Source organism: Camelus ferus, chromosome 7 (genome assembly GCF_009834535.1).
Source record: "Camelus ferus isolate YT-003-E chromosome 7, BCGSAC_Cfer_1.0, whole genome shotgun sequence".
NCBI lineage: Eukaryota > Metazoa > Chordata > Mammalia > Artiodactyla > Camelidae > Camelus > Camelus ferus.
In genome coordinates, this window is record NC_045702.1 from 70,517,846 (window position 1) to 70,538,492 (window position 20,647).

General features: G+C 36.5%; 1 long non-coding RNA gene across 1 annotated transcript; it reads right to left on the reverse strand.

The window, feature by feature from the left end:
- Positions 1-6,862: 6,862 nt before the first annotated feature.
- Positions 6,863-19,972, reverse strand: LOC116665012. Its single transcript, XR_004321591.1, has 3 exons — positions 19,481-19,972; positions 15,400-15,490; positions 6,863-6,931 (listed from the first exon to the last, which is right to left on the reverse strand). It is a non-coding gene; the product is annotated as an uncharacterized LOC116665012 (long non-coding RNA).
- Between the last annotated feature and the right edge of the window lie 675 nt (positions 19,973-20,647).

The following is a 20,647-nucleotide window of genomic DNA, read 5'->3' on the forward strand; positions in this document are numbered from 1 at the left end:
TTACCATATGACTCAGCAATCCCACTCCTGGGCATATGTCTGTAGGGAACTCTAATTCAAAAAGATACACGCACCCCAATGTTCATATCAGCACTGTTTACAATAGTCAACACACTAAGTGTCCATCAACAGCTGAATGGATAAAGCAGTTGTGAGATATATATATATATATATATATACATACACACACACATATATACATACATATATATATACACACATATACATACATATAAGTCCAAACTCGTTCTGCTTGCCTCACAACAGGCCAATAAATAGGGAGGCGAGGTGCTGGGGCAAGGAACAGCGACTTTATTCAGAAAGCCGGCAGATTGAGAGGATGACAGACTAATGTCTTGGAGAACCATCCTCCCCAATTCAGAACACAGGCTCCTTTTATACAAAAAAAAAGCGAGGGGGTGTGGTTGGTTGTTGCAAACTTCTTGGTGTGGGAACGCTTTGTTCTTGCAGCTATCCACGTGGCCAGCTCATCATGCTCCTGCAAAACCTCCAACAAAACAAATGTTATTCTCTATTCTGCAACTTGTTATCTTTATGTGAGTGCAGAGCTAGCAAGACTAAGCCTAGAAAACAGGGTTAAAGCCAAAGGAACAGATCTAATATGGAGTCAGATTTGTTCTTTTCTGTTACACATACATACATATATATCTACAGTAGAGTATTAGCCATAAAAAAGAATGGAATAGTGCCATTTGCAGCAACATGGATGGATCAAGAGATTATCATACTAAGAGAAGTAAATTAGACAGAGAAAGACAATATCATATGATATCCCTTATATGTGAATCCTAAAAAAAAGACACAACTGAACTTACAAAACAGACACAGAGTCACAGACAAAAAACAAACTTATTGTTACCAAATGGCAAAGGGGACAAGAGGAATAAATTGGTTTGGGATTACCAGATAAACACTACTACATATAAAATGGATAAACAACAAGGTCCTACTGTATATCACAGGGAACTATATTCAATATCCTGTATAAAATATACTGAGTATATAAAAAGATTCTCTCTCTCTATATATATAACTGGATCATTTCGCTGTACACTGGAAACTAACAAAACATTGTAAGTCAACTATACTTCAATAAAAAAAGAGAAACTTGCTAGCTGTCTCCATTGCATACAAGTTGCCCAACAGTAACTGTGGCTACGGGTAGTGGACCAAAGCCATGACCCACAGTGGGTAATGGGAAGAAATAAATAATCAGAGTTCTCTCATTTCAGATCTCCTACTAGTAACTTCCTTTTTCCAAACTCAATTAGAATCCAGAGTACCAGAGAGCCTAGATGATGCAGACATGGAAATCATTTTCCTGGGGCATAGGACAGGAAACAGAAGTGTGGAAAATAGATCTGAGTAGGCAGACAGGATTACAGTAGCACCCTTCTCTGACCCTCTGACTTCTCTATTAAACTTTGTAACATTCCCTCCTCTGGCACTGCCTATTTAGGATTCCCTGCTTAATTCTTCTCCACAGCACATAACATCCTTAATAAACTGTATAAGTTTACTTACTTAATTTGTTTACTGTCTCTTCCACTAGAATGAGAGCTTCGTGAAGTAGGAATCTCCCTGTTTTCCTCATTACTATTCTCAGTGCCTAGAGTAGTGCCTAGTATGTAATAGGCACCCCATAAATATTTGTTGAATGAACCTCTATTTCAGGCACAAATTAAACTGTTCAAGTACGCAAACATTTTCCAAAGGCTTAGAAGACGCTGAACATATTCTCCACTGTACTTATAATGACCATTTTACAACCTAATATTAAATGAAAAATGTTTTCACAATATACTAAAATAATTTAGAACAATTCTGTGTCCATTTTTTTGACTCTGGTAAGTTTTCAGACTTACTAAAAAGCTAGTGCTTTAAGAGTTCTAAAAAGCTTATGACCATACAGGACCATCCAAATTAGTAGGTCAGATAGTTGAAGAATTCCTCATTTTATTTTGCTATTATCCATTATCACATGGCTACTGTGTAATCTTAGACAATGTAAGGAAGCAAAAAGCAAAAAATAGCCTGACACTTGATGGTTCACACACGACTGACAACTTGTGAGAATGTATTGTGTCACACACTCTACATTAAAACAGGGCCATACCATACATATTCTTAACAATCTTCACTAGTTAAAATCTACTTTTTATTTTCACTTTGGTAAATAACATAGCAGAGATACTTTCCCATATCAATAAATCTGTTCCTAGATTTTAAAAATTATTTTCTGTAAGGTGGTCTCGTTATACATAGTTTTAAATTATTATTATTTTATATAGATTTACTTTTTCACAGTTAATAAGCACTTTTTTTTCATACTGGACTTTCCCCCTATTATTATGGAATTTTATGCACAAGAAAAGAATGAACGTATTTATTCATATATTGCTGAACAATCACCCTATATTTCCTTGGGATGAATTCCCAGAAACAAAATTCCTTAATCGAAGTGGCCCTAATCAACAGGGATAGCAATTTCCCTCCAGAAACTCTGTACCAACTTGCACACCCTACAAAGAGCACACAACACTGCATATTTCTCCATCCACTGGCCAATATTCAACACAGTCATTTTTGTTACGGTTTTATAATCTGATACAAGAAAAACCACATGACATGCTCTTTGAAATAATTTCTTATTGATAATTGCTTGTGGTAAAAAAAAATCTACTGTGAGAAGAAATGTAACCAATTAAGAGGTAGTACACTGCAGTGTAATCACATATCTCTGTAACATCCACATCCAGATTCAGTTTACTAAAACATTATATACACACATCTGAAGATGTTTACCATACATGACATTTTTAGAGGAAGACTGAGTCAAATGGAATCCAAGATGTTTCAGTAATCCATTATTACTGGTATGTCAAGTTCATTAACAACCAAGACTTACCTCCTTCGAAGCCATCAAGACACATATTCACGTCACAGAATTATTGCAGCCCATGACTGAGTCACAGCTCATTCTTCCCTTCAAGCTTTCCCCACCTCCTCAGTTTCTCATGGTGCTCTTCTTGACCCCAATATTCAATTTAAAATGCATGCTCTCAGGTCTAACTTCGCTCTTCTCAATTCATCACTTTGTTTTATTTTAATATTCTGATAACTTATTTTCAGAGTTAACCTGACATTTCTTTTCCCACAGACTTCTAAATGCCAGATTATTATTCGTGATGAGACTGTAAATTCCTGCATCACAGACCAATGGAGTGGATGGCCTGACTAGGTTTCCACAGAACTCAACACACATTGGACATTTAGGTATTATCAGCATGTGCTCATTTCTGAATTCCGGTGTCTGCTTGTTAACATATACCTTTTATTGAAACAAAGAGAACAAGTTTGGATATCCTCTGTTATATTGAAATAATCCAAAAATTCCAGGTGTATCTTAGCCACTCAGTTCTCCAGTTTCTGATTTGTGGATTATTATAATTTTCCTTGATCCTTTTCTTTCTTTCTGTAACTACTTTGCTACTCTTTTACTGATGGTTCTCTGCCACATTTGTGAAACAGCATAACTTCTCATATTTTTACAGTGTTGTGTAACTTGCTACATGTGTACTGAGAGATTTTTGTAGCACTCTTATTTTTCTAAGTTTTAAAAAATCATTTTCTATTTACCTCAGCAGGTCTGTAATCACACATGGTACATTATTATTTCAGTAGGATATGAAAAACAATAATAGCATTGATCGAAAAAGCCTGAGGAAAGACATGATTACAATTCAGGAAAACAAAACACAAAAAAGCACATGAACAGATATAATCTATTGTAACTGGAGACTGAGAGGTCACTGCAGCTGGAATGACCACAGCATAGGTGGGTTTTTAACTAACATTATTTTATTTTTTTTCCTGATTTATAAAAAAACACATGTGTATGGTCATCAGAGAAAATTTGAAAAAAGTGTATAAATATATAAAAAGAAAATAAAAACTGTGGTGCCTAGAAAAATATCTTTTACCACATGAGTACCTCAAAAAAACTCACCTCAAAAAACTATTGTACATAATTTCTTTTTTACTTTAAACAATTTCATTAGCATTTTACTATATATTACAATTACTGACTATATAATTTAAAGGCCTTATTATATAAATAATATGCATTTAACAGTTTCCCATTATAAATGATGTTTCATTGCTTTGCACTTAATTTTGTACATATTTCCATTTGTTTATAGAGAATACAAAATCGAGGTGAAATCATTATGCCAAAGACTATCAACATTTTATACCTCTTGATAATTTACTGCTAAATTTTCTCCTGAAAAGCTGCCAAATCTTTGACAGCACATTATGAGAATGTCTGTTTCTTTGAATCATGACCACTATTTATATATCTGTCATGAGTTGAATTGTGTCTCCCCAAAACAACATGTTAAAGTTTTAATCCCAGGTACCTGTCAATGTGACCTCATTTGGAAATACGGCCTTTGCTGATACAATCAATTTAAGCTGAGGTCATGCTGGATTACAAGAGCTCTAAATCCAATAACTAGTATCTTAATAAGGAGAGAGGACTTTGCAGACATACAGAGATACAGAGGAGACGCAGGGAATACAGCCCTGTGCAGACAGAGGCATAGACTGAAGTTATGCTGTTAAAGAATACTAGGAAAGCTGGGAGCCTCCAGAAACCAACAGAGGCAAGAGAGAAATCTCCCCTAGAGCCATTCAAGGGAGCATGGCCCTGCCAACAACTTGATTTTGGACTTCTAGCCTCCAAAACTGTGAGAGAATAAATTTCTGTTGTTTTAAGACAGCCAGTTTGTGGTAACTTGTTACGGCTGTCTTATGAAACCAATGCAATAGCCAAAAACACCAGACAATCATTATACAGGCTTTTAAAGAGATGTCTTTCATATGCCTATTGGCCATTTGTATGTCTTCACTGGAGAATTGCTTGTTTAGGTCATCTGCTCATTTTCGGATCGAGTTTTTTTGTGTGTGTGTTGTTATTAGACATAAAAATGGCCAATAGGCACATGAAAAAAAAATGTTCAATATTGCTAATTATCAGAGAAATGCAAATCAAAACTATAATGAGGTATCACCTCACACCAGTCAGAATGGCCATCATTCAAAAGCTCACAAATGATAAACGCTGGAGAGGCTGTGGAGAAAAGGGAACCCTCCTACACTATTGGTGGGAATGTAATTTGGTGCAGCTGTTATGGAAAACAGTATGCAGATTCTAAAAAAAACTTAAAATAGACTTGCCATATGATCCAGCAATCCCACACCTGGCCATATATCCAGAGGGAACTCTATTTTGAAAAGATACAGGGACCCCAGTGTTCATAGCAGCACTATATACAGTAGACCAGACATGGAAGCAACCTAAATGTCCATCAACAGATGACTGGAAAAAATAAAGAAGTTATAGTATATTTATACCATGGAATACCACTCAGTAATTAAAAAAGAATAAAATAATGCCATTTGCAGCAACATGGATGGACCTAGATATTGTCATTCCAAGTGAAGTAGGCCAGAAAGAGAAAGAAAAATACCATATGATATCACTCATACGTGGAATCTGAAAAAAAAAAAAAAGAGGACCCTAATGAACTTATCTACAAAACAAAACCAGGTTCGCAGACATAGCAAACGATCTTATGGTTACTGGGGGAAAGTAGGTAGGGATAAATTTTGGAGTTTGAGATTTGCAAATGTTAGCCAACTATATGTAAAAATATGTATTGAAAAACCCAAAATTCTTCTGCATAGCTCAGAGAACTATATACAATATCTTATAACAACTTTAATGAAACATAAATAAAAACGAACACATGTAAATATATGCATGACTGGGACATGGTGCCGCACACCAGAGGTTGACACATTATAACTGACTATACTACAATTAAAAAAAAAAGATGCATGTCTTTCAATACTCATGAAGAGAAGCCTTTCTTTTCAGGCTTGTGGTGGAGGAACTGTTATCTGCCTTGTCTGCTCTGACAGAGTGCTCCAAGGCTCTAACAATGCTGTTTCAGAAGACCCCTTGTTTACTGGTTCTTCCTTATCGGCGGTGTTTCCTAACTGTGGTTTTCTAAGTTTTACTTGTAAGTTTCCTTCCCCTGATCCTCACCTCCCACCAAAGAGTACCATGTATACAGAGCTGTGTGAAAGCTTGGAATTTTTAAGTCCTATGGAAGGCTTTTTTGCCAAAGCCCTGACATAGGCAAGATTTCCTTTTTGTCACACTGGGACACAGAGAGCTAGTTTTCTAGACCCTCTTCTTTGTCTTGAGTGGACAAATCTTGTGATTCCCAGCTTTATTTAGAAATCTTACTTCCAACTCTCCACCGATTTCAGATCTAATATCATGCTTTATTTTGCTCTTGGCTATTAAAACTCCAGATCTCTAAATGCAGATTCTATTTTAGGGCCTAATTCTTCCTCCTGATGCATGAGCTAGTGAATTTTCCATTTGCCTTTACATTCTGTCTTCATCTGGAATGAAATGAAGCCTCAAGTTTTCTTCTGGAAGCTTCAAGTTTCTTTTCCTTTAAAGTTCAGCTATGATAATAAAAATATACATAATAGTTATTCTTTCTTCATGCTGTTAGCTAGTTTTATGTCTCAGGCAAAGAGAGAGAGAAAGAAGTAAGCTAAAAAAGTTAACTGTGACAAAAGTTACAAGACATGTAAATAAGGTGTCACTGTAGTGAACTGGAAGACATTAACCTCAGGCTAGAAGTATTAGTTAAATTCACTAATGCATGTATTTGTAAATGTATAAGCACCCACCTTCAATGGCTTAACAAAAAAGGTGTATATCTTACTCACCTCCTAAAAAACTGATAGGGTGAGCAAGTGCTGACTCAGAGGCCCCGGCGCCTCCATCCTTGTTGTCTTGAACATATGGCCTCCAGGATCACCACTGAAATAGAACAGAGTGAGGATGGCCTAAAAGAGGCCATCTCTCAAGAGTGAGAAGTCAGTCACATGGTCCCAACTTAATCTGAAGGGAACCTGGAAATGTAGTCTTCCTGGATTCGTAGGAAGAGAAGAGTGATCAAGCTGTGGCATACCCCCAGGAGATGCTAATAAAATATCTATGTCATTATATTTACAGTTTCCCTAAGAGACGGATTGTCAAATGCAGTAAAGTTCCTTAAATCTGTGCACTGAGAGGAATGCAAGACAGTAAGAGTTCACAAATGGTCTATGTTCACAAAAACCAACCACCAAATATAATCTCATTTGAATCCTGCCTTGTTGAAAGAAAACCTAAAATCCTAGAAAAAGATCATAATTCTCTTACAGTAATATTGATTTATAAAGCAATGGATGATTAGTACAATTCTCTATCTCCATTTCTCGAGAGAGCTAAATATTATTTTGCTGCAAGTTACAGACCTTTTTTATTCTTCTAAAGGTTTTATCATTGTATTCCGTTCTAATCTTTTAAAGTATCTTTCAAATTTATACACACCTGCATTTAACCTGAAAGCACAGCTTCCTGGGCGAGACTGGCTTTATACTAAAATGCTTACAATATTTAATATTGAAACATTTATTTACAGAAGTCTCTGTGATTAAACTGTGGACACTGGAAAACTCACTAAGGCACAGTATTCTCTTATCCTCTTAGTCATTCCCTACAACTAAGCTTATTCCAGTTCCTAATCAGCACTGCAATTTCCTTGTTAGATTTAAAGCTATAGCCAGAGCCCACACCTGGATTGAAAATCTAACTTCTTCTCTGGTAGTGATGAATCATGTACTCTCTATTCTCCGTCCTTTCATTTGCTGACTGGATACTATTTTCAAATGAACCGATATCCTGATCAATAACATTGCCCCCACCACACACAATGTACTGTGATTCTCCAGTGTTTTCCGCTGCAGAGTTTGTCTCCACCCAATCAGGCTTCTGCAATACAGAAGTCAGTCAAAATCAGACCTACGTTGATCATGAACTGGGTCAGCTGGGCATTGATCAAAGAGATTCTCTAGGTCAGTCCTCCAAATTCCTTTGATGCAAATTTCTACCAAAACTGGGATGATCTTTTCTTAATCACTCTAGTTAAGATTTTTTTCTTCCTTCTTTAACTTTAAATACTAAATAAAATAATATTCAGTAGCTCATAATACATCTTCATCTCTCAAACTCCTTGAGTATCTATAGAGCCAACAATAACACTGAGTACTAGAAAGAGACACCAATAAGAATGATGTCTTATTTTGAGATACGCAGAGCCTAGTCAGAGTAATAGGTAGGTAAATATATATGTAACACATTATAATTGCTACAGTGACTATTTGAACAATGTGCTAATCATCTGTCAAGGAATAAAATCAATCAAATATTAACAACTGTGTCTAATGAATCGTTCGGTATCTTCTTCCTTCTTCACAAGAACTTTTGAAAGTGCTTCTTCACTTATGGCCATCATCCTTTCCCCACATTTCAATGTGGCTTCCAGTCACCATACTCTCAGAATCCAAACGTTCTACCTGAAGTTCTCTTTGATCTGAGGGACAGGACCTGCGGGGTGGACAAGGTGCTGAAGGATGGTGCCGTGACAGCAAATTTGGTTGAAGGAGGGGAAGGCTGAGACAGGGCACCAACTGGTGCACGCACCGGTGTCTGGATGGGCAGTGGGAAGGAGCCAGAGCCTTGCAAGAACCTCCCCACTGTTCAAGAGAGTCAGTAATTTAGAAGACCATGCTCCTACGTGAATCACTAAGTTGCCTTTCACGTGCTGTGTGCTTTCTTTTCTGCTTTCTCTTCTCCATGGCAAACTTGATAGGCTCTGAAGTTTATCATTCGCTCCTTCTGCCTGGGTGGAAAAATTCAGTTGCAGAAGGAACAATATGACATCTGAGTTCGTCCTGTAATTGAATTTCATTTTCTAATCTAGCTGTACTGGAAATAAAGAGACAATTTGGAACTCCATCTGATCCTTCCATCTATTTCTCAATTGATTCTGAATACCCTGGGCCTGCTGGGCCAGAAACTTTGAGAAACAGACTTACGAACTAGCATGTGGAGTGTAATTACATAGAGAGACAGAGCTTTTCATTCACATGATGACACATTTAATGAGCTCAGCTTCATGTGTCTCAAATCTTTTCATGAGGCAGATAATTCAAATTCTGAGATGATAAATAACTTGTTTTCAGCCATTAAGTTTGTTAAATTTTTTTCTGACAGCAAAAGAAAACTAATACAGATGAGGTGGGTGGAAGAGGCAGAGTCATGAAACCCAGGAAGAAATACAAAGGTAGAAACTATCTTACTCCTAATGTTCTAATTCTTAAGTAAATGGGGACAAGGGGGTCACTGTTGCTCTTCTACTGTGCTTCATAACACATATGAAGCATTTCATACCTGTTTTCCTTGCATGTATCTCACATTACATGAAATGGTGTAAAACTCTTGTGCTGTTTCATTCATGCTTTTGTGGCAAAAGCAGGTTATAGTAAACTACCAATATTTTCAAGTAACACTTTCCCTTCATGAAACAGGCACGTATTGCAGAGTGTATTTTCACAAAGGACAGGAGTCAGGTTCTCATTAGGGTTCTTTGATTCCTGTTGATGCCACAGTAACATCAGAACCACTGAAAACTTGCTTCCCCATCACATTTAATTAAATTTCAGAAGAAACGCACGATATGAAATCTTTGCTTTACCTTCTGTCCCTTACATTTTTTACATTTTCTCACGGTATGTGAATTCTGGTATTAAAAGAAAAGATACATGCCATTTAAAACACACGTTTATTGAGCACGTACTATGCGCCTGGCTTCCTGCATTTGGTGGTGCCTGTGCCTATTTATGGTCTGTATTGACAACTGAGGGGTGTGTTTTCTTTAATTTATACTCTTGGACACCATATTAATTTCCTAGCAGCCAAAAGAAATTACCATTAAGTGGGTGGCTTCTAATACCAGATTTTACATTCTCATGTTTTTGGAGGCCAGAAGTCTGACATTAAGGTGTCAGGAGAGCCAAGTTCCCTTCAAGGCTCTGGGGGACAATCTCTCCACGCCTCTTCCAGCTTCTGGATGTGGCTGGCATTCCCTGGTTTGTGGTCCACAGCTCCAGTTTCTGATTCTGTCTTCACTTGACTTCCCTACATCTCTCAGTCTGTCTTTCCCCTGTGTGTCTCTTCTAACACCACTTGTCACTGCATTTAGGACCCATCCTGATTATGCACGATTGTCTCCTTCTGAAATCCTTAATTTAGCAACATCTGCAAAGACTTTATTTCAAGTAAGATCACTTTCAGTGGTTCCAGGGTTAGGATACAGACATACCTTTTTGACTGCCATGACTTAACCCACTATAATTCTCATATATCATTCACAACATAGAAATGATAATGATAATATATTTTCATTAGAATTACATGACTCCTTATATTACTTTGTTGGTAAAAATACCTAAGTAGCAAATGGGAATTCTTCCATCAGCACAATTTTAAATGTTTACAGCAAGAAAATGGTTCCTTGCTTTATTTTCAGTTTGGTTCTTAGTACTTCATGATCTTTTGACCCCCAAATAAAAAATTCATCATTCTAGAGAGTCATTCTCTACTAGAGAGTCATTCTGGGTTTGGACTTAAAAATATATCCTGTAAGGAAAGGGCTTACCAAACACCCATGTTGTAGATGGGAGAGGTATTCTGCAGTTTATGAAAAAGACTATTTGATATACTTACTGCCTTTATAATCCACGCTAGATATCAAAACAAAAATTATTTATACCTTGGAGGGATGGTGACAAAAACCTACAGAGTTAAAATGTAAAAGACAGACAGCCAACCTCTGACCAGTAACCATACTCATATTGTTAATCACTATTACATATATTCCTCTGTCACATTGATTTAGAAGCTAAAACTAAATACTTATGCTACTCATTTTGCAAAACTACAGTAATCCTTTGGGCTACAGTGATGACAGTTGGTTAACTCAACACACACCTTCAAACTTCTGTCTGCTCATGTAATCTAGTAATCATAGGCCTGAACAGTCCTTATGGTACTTCTGTTCAATTTCTTTGCATAATTTCCTTAAAATACTATTCCTAAATCTGACTTTTAAAACATTAAGAATATATTACATATTTTCTTTCTGTATTGAGAGCTGAATAAATTTTAGACAACATACTTCACCTATTCTAAAAGAAAAGCTAAGAGTAATAACATTTTGTCTCACATCAGTGATAACACATTTTCTTCAAGACTCACACGGACCTAAATGGCTTTGTGGCACAAAATGTATAGAAAAGCCAACGCAGTGAGACAGTCTGCAGTGTAAATGTGTGTACACGTGTGTGTATGTGTGACATTTGAGAGACATGAAGGAATATGAATAAGAAATTGTGTTCTGTTTCTTAAGTCTTCTTCTTAGAGGGCATACACAGAATGCATGACTTGCTGATTGCTGTACATGTGCTAACATTGTCCTCTTCCAAGGGGGAAACAAACATTTCTTGGGCTAATCCTCCAAAATGTAGTTGGTTTATTTCTAACAGAGTAAAGGCATTTAGATCTCATTTCCTTTAAAATATGTATATGACAATTACAGGATATATATTTTTCTCTTTGTCAACTCTTCCTTCTATTAAGGGCATGCTTTGATTTCAGAGGCTAATCCAAACAATGATTCATATCAGGAGATTTGCACACAAAGAAAAAAACACTGAAAAAAATAACACATAACTTAATGAAATACAACATAAAACACAATCCAAAATATAAAGTACAGAAAGTTTGGAGTGCAGTTTGAGACATCTGATGGATTTATAGTATGCACGGGTTTGATTACCATGTTACGCAAAGGAGAATGACCGAGTTCAGAAGCTTGGGTCAGGCGTCTGTTCCTATAGTACATCACTCGTATTCATGTCATCATGATGAATGCAATGTAACTTAACACTAATACTGTCTAAATCCAGCTGCAATGAGCATCCGATCGTATCACAATCTAAGACTACTTGTTTTTTCAGCCCACCACTTGACAGCACAACAGAAGTCAAAGGTTATCACTAAAAGTAAGTAACACCCTGTAACAATTCCATGTGGGCTAAGGAGGGACTTTTCTATGTTTCACAAAAGAAACTGTATCTCCAAACTGTAACACTCCAAGCATTTTCTTCTGGAGACTTAATCTGAACATATTTTATTTCCTTTCATAAATCATTAGCGTTACTTAAAATTAGAGGACAGTATCTATGGATGTTAAATTCTTTGCCATCAACTAAGGATCTAAGGTTAAAAAAAATGATAACCCTCTGTGCTTTCTCAGTTTATCCTTTGCATATAAATCAAACTGTATGCAAATAGTAATTTAAGTAGAAAAATGCCATGAATTCTGTCCATGAGTATTGATAAATTCAGCTGAAAGCACATGCTCTGTAATATTACTTATAAAAACAACATTGTCCAGATTAACCTTTTCCTTTTTTACAAAAGGTGACTCCTTTTCAATAGTGTGATTATGAGGATTAGATGATAGGTCAGAACAAGTTCTTCTGAGGTTAAACAGAAGGGTTTTTTCCTTTTTCCAGTTTTCATGAATTAGACACTTGTCTTTGTTGCTGTTCTTAATCACTAAGCAACACCACCATCAATGACAATAAAACTCAAATGCAATACAGGGGCCTTTGTTTTGTTTTGAGTAAGCTTAACATGCTCCAGGCTTTTTGAAATGAACAGTGCACTAAACTAATTTTTAAAAGATACTATAATTTATAGTTTCTCATGTTTACACTGGATCTATACTTACTTACCAGTATCTGGTTGTCAAAAAGTCATATATTTGTAAGGGATAAAACCAAAAATTTTAGGCTCCTTTAGGACATTTGTAAGAGTAGATCTGATTAAAACACATCAGTTACCAAAGGCACTTTACAAAGCGACTTTGAAGTACACTACTTCCTTATCGTAAAAATTCACTGAGAGTCAAACATGTGCCTTCACCATGACAATGACCTAAAAATGAATTACATGAAGCACAGCTACAGAAACAATAAAAAGATCATGGTTTCCAGGGATTTGGGCACACGGAGGGAGGGAGGGATGAATAGATAGAGCACAAGGGATTTTTAGGGCAATGAAATAATTCTGTACAATATTATAGTGGTGGCTACATGTCATTATGCAGTTTGTCAAAACCCATAGAAAGTACACAAAGAGTGAACCCCAACACAAACTATAGACTTTGGCTGATAATAACGTGCCCATGTTGGTTCATTGATTGTACCAAAAATGCCACACTGATGAGAGATGCTGAGGGTAGGGGAGTATATATGTGTGGGTGGGGAGGGCTATGTGCAAACTCTATTTTCTGTTCAATTCTGTTGTGAACCTCAAACTGCTCTAAAAGAATAAAGTCTATTAAAAAAATGAATCACATGAAAAGTTTACTAAGGTTAAGAACAATCTTACTCTGATAAATATAAGGAAAACCTAAACAATAAAGGAGATAACCAAAATTAGATTTAAATGGGAAAATACATGTATCTTTTTAATCTTGGGGTAAATTTATTTATTTTGAGATGATTTGAAAACTGCCTTCTATCGATCATGTGGGATTTGGTTAGGTTCCATGAAGTTCAATGTTATCAATGCATTTTCCCTTTGATCGTCATAAAGGATATCTCATTACTTAGAAAGCGTTTCCACTAAGGCAGATTTGCAAAACTTTGGAAAAGTGTTCACACTTTTATAGTCATGGCAAATTTGTCACATGGCCCCTACTAAGCATATTTTCATTACTCTGATATAACGTTATATTGAAATGGCCTTCTTCCTTGCTGTCTTATCAATATATAGATATCACTCATCCAATTCTACAGAGTTTTCTAAATCCACTAGGATACTAGGTCTTTGAGCCACAAAAAGGTATTGTTCTTACTCATATTTACTGAAAAATTACCTCATTCATATATAATAATATACTCCATTTGCAGGAAAAAAAATCCCCTTTATTCATAAATATGGGCAGGAAGGAGGAATGCACGTATTTGCTCTCCGGAAGGAGCTCCACAGGCAAACATTTTCCTCCTTTTCCAGTGAACTTTGTACATGTCGGCAGTCTCGGATGCCATGGGCACACAAGCAAGGCAGCTGCCCACGTGAGAGCCAGGCTTTTCAGAGACTAGCCAAAAGATTTAAAGGACAAAAAATTGTGATTCATTCATCTATTCTTGCCCGTTACTTTTTACTATGAATTTTTTCAAATTTATGCAACAGTGACTGGAATAATAAAATCAAACCCGTGTATATATATTCGAATCTCAACAATATGTCTAGTTGTTTCCTCTACTGCTTCCCTCTTGATTTTCATGCAAATCTAAGACATTATATTATTTCATCTTCACTACTTCAGTAAATCTCTACAAGACAAATAACTCTTTAAACAAAACCATAATCACAACATGATTATGACAACTAAAAATGAATGCTAATTCCCTCATCTGATTAACTTTCAAATAATTAAATTCTTACCCCGAGGAATATTCTTAGCCAGGTTTTAGATACTTGGGCTAATATTGATTCAGGTGCTACGCTAATTTCTCCATTTGAAACCGAATTTTAGTCATCTGAACAGCACTTTGCATTAGGTATTATTATTATCTAGTTATTCAGACTGAGATTCACATGAAATGAATTGCCCAAGGTCACAGAGGCAGAACAGGTTCTATTCTTGGCATCTTGCTCCAGTACCTGTACTCTTTCTTACCCAGATCCATATAATTTATTTTATTTCAGAGTAGAAAAATATAAGGAGTGGTATTACACCCAAATAAATGTACCACTTTTTTTCTAAAGTTTCACGTGTATCTGAATATATACAAAAACATACTTTTCTTTCTCAAAATCTACAAATATATTTCTCTTTTTCTTCCTTTTCTCCTTTCCTGCTGATAGTAAACATACTTAGATTTTGCTCATAAACTGAGAAATGCCCATTCTATATTCTATAATAATATTCTATACTAGTAATAAAAGTTTACTAGGAGCTTCTATTTTATTTTCCATAAAATAGTTCATGCATGCCTTGACACATACATACAAACATAAATGTTTTTTCCATCTCGCTAAAATATTTCAGACAGCAAGAGTATTAGAGAATTAATATATAAAATATACTTTGATATGTAATTCTACAATTTCAGTTTACAAATATATTCTACACTTGAGGTTGACTTCAATGTGAATATAAAATGAAAGGCTAAACAATATCAGGACCCCAAAACTATAGGAACTATAAACAAATCAGGGAAATCACTAAAATCAGGGACTTGACATATACGGAATGAGGGCTGGCTGCATCAAAAGGATACTCACTTAAAAATGTATTGGTTTGAACTAAGCTGTGACTGTACCTTGTTTGAAGGTCGGTTTGTGGTTGTGAGTGCTCCCGGAAAGTTGATTCCAGTTGCTCCTTTTTATATTCACTTCCTGCTTCCCGTCGTCCTGAGGCATCAAAGTAAAGTTTGGAGAAGATTGTGAAATGATTCCTACACATAGATGCCTTATGTCAGTGATTAGGGTAATCTACAATGCGGAAGACATTCTGCCAAGCTGTGCAATGAGTAAGGATGAATAAAGCTCTATGTCCTCCAGTAGAGAGATGGAAAATATAATACTATTCAGGAGGTTAAGTGTTTGCATTTTTTTTTAATGAGGGAGAGGTAATTCAGTTAATTCATTGATTTCTGCTTGGAGGAGGTACAGGGGATTGAACCCAGGACCTCTTGGGTGCTGAACATGCTTTCTACCCCCAGGAGGCTAAGTGTCAATATGAGATATATTTATAAAGTTCTGAGTGTGCTCAACAGAAAGCCATACCAACAAACTGGGGAGAAACCAGGCTATGTTGTGGACAGGTTTTTTAAAATTAATTTTTGTGTGAAACCCTTGTTCCTCCAGGTAAACAAGCTAAAAACCTCACAGGCATTTTCAACTTCTCTCTGTATGTTAGCCTTTACTTCCAACAAGACATTGTTGATACAAATTCTACCCTTAGGACTGTTTTTCTCTCTGTTCACAATCAGCACAATAAATCAGAAACTTAGCTCATTTTTAAATTTTCCGTTTCTCTTTGTTGAATCTAACAAGGCTTCCAGACTGATTTTGCCGAAGAGCAGTTTTACACTGTTACTGTTATTAGACTTAGGGTTATGGGAAACGTGCCACAGGACAGTAACTCTTTGGAAAGCATCGAGTACTTAAAAATCAAGGTATTATTATTGTATAAGACTGTGGCTCTCAAACTTTGGGATGTATCAGAATCACCTGGAGGACTTGTCAAAACCCACATTGCTGGGTCCTAGATTTTCTGGTTCAGTAGGTCTGGGAAGGGGCCTGTGAATTTGCATGTTTAACAATTTCCTAGACACTACTTAGGCTGCTGGACCTAGGATCACATCTGGAGAACTACTAGTCTGCATCACTATTACTAGCATGGTGAGCAGAAAAAGCACTAGGCTTCTGAGACATTCTGCGTCCTCTTTCAGATGTTCCATTTGCTAGAACTATGAGGTTATGGAAGTTGGGTCATCTCTTGAGATTTCATGTTTTCATCTTGAGCTAGCTCGAACTGGCTTGCAAGGATCATCTTTGTCAATCTGTTTTAAACCCTGGGTTCACTGACATTATTGAAGCCACAATGGGAGCATTTACACCATGAGAATGGACAACTGTTCCAAACCAGTTTTTTTTTCCTTTAATTTTGGAGACCCAATTGTGAAATAATTACCAGCACATCATTGATTAGATCCATATTAATTTTCATATGATTTTGGATGTTATAATAGTTTTGAAACCTCTCAATCCCTTTTGAATTATCTACTTTCCTCTGAGCATCAGATTGATATTTCTCAGACTATATTATAAAAATTATTATGAACTTGGACTTTGAGAAGTCATTTGGCTGTGAGCAAAAGCATTAATGACCATATTCAGTTTAAACTGATTCCAACTTCATGGAAACTTTCATATTATGATGCATAAATGCAGGAAAATAAAAGAAAGACAATCTGAAATAAATGTAGGCCACATTTTCCAAGTGTTCTTCTGGACAGAATGTTTTTACAGATTAGGCCCTAGACTCTTTTCAAACTTCCCTTTATACCTTCTCTAAAGGAAATTTCATCTAATGGTATTCATTAGCCCAATTTGAAAATGACTCCTAAATATGTATTTTCTATAGGAAAAAAAAAAAAAAACCTCTTCATTGAGCTTCGGACTCACAAATCCACACCCTGCTTGATATTTCCATTTGGATGATATAAAAGTAACACTACTTCAGTATATACAAAAAACATTCATGGTCTTCTTCCCAAACATGGTTCTCTTCCTCAACATTTTACCTGCTCACTACATTTCATATTTAAAATGTCCTTTGAAACCCTCCTGCTTGTCTCCATTTGAACTATCTCCTTAAGCCAAACTTCTATCGCTTCTTACCTGGACTGACCTGCTAGTTAATCTCCCTTCTCCACTCTTATCTCCTTCCAATACATTTCCCTCACTGGATGGTCATTACAAACCTAAGTCTGATAATACTTTACTTCTTCTTAAAATCCTTCACTGACTTCCTTTATTTTTAGGTTAATAATCAAAAGTGTCTCACGAACCAGCATTACAGGGCCAGCCAGCATGAACTGACTCTCGTCCAGGCACACATCAAACCAATCTTCTCCTTGGTCTCTATCGGGAATCTTACTGGCTTCCTTTCAATAAACAGTCCCTGGAGGCTCAGGGCCTTTGTACATGCAGTCCCCTCTGTCTTGTATCACTTCATTCCCTCATCTCTTTCTATAAATAGGATCTCGGTTCATAATCACTTCACTGGGAAACCCCTGCCTCCCAAAGAGTACAGAAGAACGTCTTTCCTATAGCACTATGTGGTTTTTTGTTTTGTTTTGTTTTGTTTCATGGCTTTTGTCAGTTAGAATTTCATAGGCATTTCTGTTTTATTTGATTAATGTCTGTTTCCTCTCAATAGACTATAGGCTCCACAAAAGTCTGTTTATATTCACTATTATAGTGTCAATATTTAACAGACATGCAGTAAAAACTCAATGTTTATGTAGACTAACCAGAATTTACTTTGTTCCCTCTCTCCTTCTTCCCCCTTTCTCTCTTTCTTTCTGTCTCTCTCTCTCCCTTCCGCCCTCCCTCTCTCTTCCTCCTTCACATCCTTCCCTCTCTAACTCTTTCAAGATTCCCTCCCCCTAAATACATCAGTGAGAGATGTTCATTCCTATAACCTGCAAGTCATTCTAAGACCTGCCTACAAGGCTGTAATGTAGTATGGCTGCATATGAGAATCCTCTGGGGACCTTTCAACAAATACCCATGCTTAGGCCCACCACAGACCAATTAAATCAGCATTTCAGGAGGTGGGGTCTCAGGCAGCATTTTTTTTTTAAAGCTCCCTAGGTGATTCTAATGTGTAGCCAGAGTTGTGAAACATACTCTAATGGAAGGAATCTGAATACCCATCTGCTGCTCATGAACCATACAAGCCATGGTTTTTCGGCTAGGAAATTTCTAATTCTAATTAAATGATACTTATATTCATTCACTCATTTATTCATACACGTATTCAAAACTTACAATTTTAAACAATATGTTATTAAATTTTATATTTATTTGCACTAATATTTATTTATTACTAGAAGCAAAGATTTCTACAAGGAGTTGTGAAAGACTGTTCAATGTGGCTAGATACTTTCCAGATTCTGATATTTTGAATGAACTCTTCCCTCACTTTGCTACTATGAGTTTAAATCATAAATTTAACTCCAGAATTTTCTCTTTGCTTATCCTCTCACTGTACATATTACGTGAACACATGGTAGACTTTCAAAGTAATTGCACAAATGTGATAATGCAGACATTGTTTATCCAAGAAAACTCATGAACCCCTTCTGCAAAATGGGCGAGTCCATGTAAAAATACTCCTTTGATCTAAGAACTGTGGAGCCTTTCTGACTGCTGTAACATCTAGGGGACAGCAGTTAGGGGTGCTACAGAAAGAGAAGCTGAAGAGCTGTTGGGGGTGGGCAGGAAGGGCAGCAATGTTTAAACAGAGACATGGGGAAATCAGGAAGCTTTCTCCTCAAAGGGCAACTGCTGCTGGAGCAACTGACTCATCCTCCCAGCATTGTCTGTCCTAGATACAGGGAACAGGAAGTGAAAGTTCAGTGTTGCTTACTGTCAATTACCATCCACATAAACAGACACAGGAAGACCAAGTCATGTTTCTTAGCCTTATTGCCCTTGGATGTTTTGATAATTGTTAGCTATTTACTCAATATAAATAGTAAACTTACGAACCCCCAAGGCCAAATTTTATAGTTTTCTTTTTGAATTCCTGTCTTTTAAAAGCATGATCTTTTCCCACACATTTTCCTTTTGAATTCACCAACCTCTGAGCCCCTTGCCTTTCGTCACCTTCTGCTTTTGGCAGAGAAGGTCTCATCATCCAGTCCCCTCATAAAGGTAAACTCGGTGCCAGGGCGTAATCCCCTTGGGTCACTAATGGATATTCACACATCTGAGAATGCTGTTAAGAAGCTTCTGAAGTGGAATGCGATTCCAGCTATAGCAATTACGTTCTGCTCATATTTCCTAGTTTAGACTCCGGGGAGTTCAACCACTGCCTATTAGCAGGCTGACGATGGAAGGAAGCGCTGTAAATCTCACAGCAATGATAAAGCTGAAGCTCCTGGAAGAAGTAGGAAAGAGTGAATTGCAATTAAAAAACAGAACCATGAACCTTGGCCTTTTAAAAGAACAACACCCACAGTAAGTTAATGAAGAACACGAGAGGATAAAATAAGCTGTAAACATTTCATATATCTCTTTTCAGTTATCATCTGGGCTGCAAGCAGAATGAAAGAGGAAGCTACACACCAAGAATCCAAATTAGTCTGTAAAATACATCTACTTTTCAAACTAACACCGTATCATTCTGAACTTTTTAGAATATTTCCTTTACATATAATTTGGTCACCACTGTTAAGACAGAGAGGCAAAGAGTTTATATTCCCTATCATATAAGTACCATTAAAGAAGACTGTTTAGGACTTTTAAACATAGCTCTCCAAAGAGGAGTTGACTTCTTTTTAAACTAGTATAGAGAGAAGAAAATACGCTAAATATCACACATAGAGAGTTTACTAAATGCCACAGGTTGTGTATGAAGCTTTACAACAACTAACAACGTTAGAGGTTTTATTACTGTGCTCACTTGACAGCTGTGGACGCTGATGTTGAGAGAGATTACGTAATTCAGTGGTAAAACCACAGACGTGAAATAACAAAATAAGGATGGGGACCCCGTTCTGTCTGATTCCAAAGTTCACAGGTTTTATTTCACCTGATGTTTCCTACTGTGATTCTACCTAGTTTCTGTTTGAGGGGGTGGAGATAAGAATTTAAAGACCAAAAAGGATGTCTCAAAACACAAGTGCTTTAAATAGAAATGCTGGATTTTTAAAATGACAATCTGGTGAGTTGACAGCTCATCTTTTCCCACTGTTTAAACTTGTTAATTAAGATTTTGATTTTAATGAGGCAAGTTTCCTGACCATACCTCACAGACACTGAATGGCTTCA